At 37.6% G+C, this 458-nt stretch overlaps 1 long non-coding RNA gene across 1 annotated transcript in view; it reads right to left on the bottom strand.

The window, feature by feature from the left end:
- The window catches only part of LOC135112941 (uncharacterized), a 48,056-nt gene extending 47,996 nt beyond the window's left edge, over window positions 1-60 (bottom strand). The window contains exon 1 of the long non-coding RNA XR_010274628.1: window positions 1-60. This exon is cut by the window's left edge and continues 6 nt beyond it. This is a non-coding gene — a long non-coding RNA (uncharacterized LOC135112941).
- Window positions 61-458: the final 398 nt, after the last annotated feature.

Here is a 458-nt window from a genome sequence, read left to right as displayed (position 1 = left end):
TTTTTCTCTCGAGCGATGTTTTTTCTTTTTCTTTTTTTTTTTCACTCAGCCAGAGCATCTGTAATATTAAAAGAGGAAAATAATCCCTGTTATTAACGATCACAGGTCAGTCAGCGACACCTACACAGTGCCACTGAATAAATGTCAAAGAAAAAATACAAAGAAAAAAGGAATTACATTTTCATCCAGATAAAACTGAAATCATACACATACTCGTAAGTATAAAATATAATAAAGTGTACGATTAGCACCAACACGGAAACATGTTGAGAGAGAGAGAGAGAGAGAGAGAGAGAGAGAGAGAGAGAGAGAGAGAGAGAGAGAGAGAGAGAGAGAGAGAGAGAGAGAGAGAGAGGAGAGAGAGGCAAAACAAAAGATTACCTAGCACAAAAACAAACACAACACCATTTCCAAGTCAAATTTTACCTCCATACTCTCCCATCCCCATTTCCCTTTCC

The sequence above is a fragment of the Scylla paramamosain genome, chromosome 24 (assembly GCF_035594125.1).
Source record: "Scylla paramamosain isolate STU-SP2022 chromosome 24, ASM3559412v1, whole genome shotgun sequence".
Taxonomy (NCBI): Eukaryota; Metazoa; Arthropoda; class Malacostraca; order Decapoda; family Portunidae; genus Scylla; species Scylla paramamosain.
The sequence above is the reverse complement of the archived record's forward strand: the minus strand, read 5'-3'. Positions and strand labels throughout refer to the sequence as shown.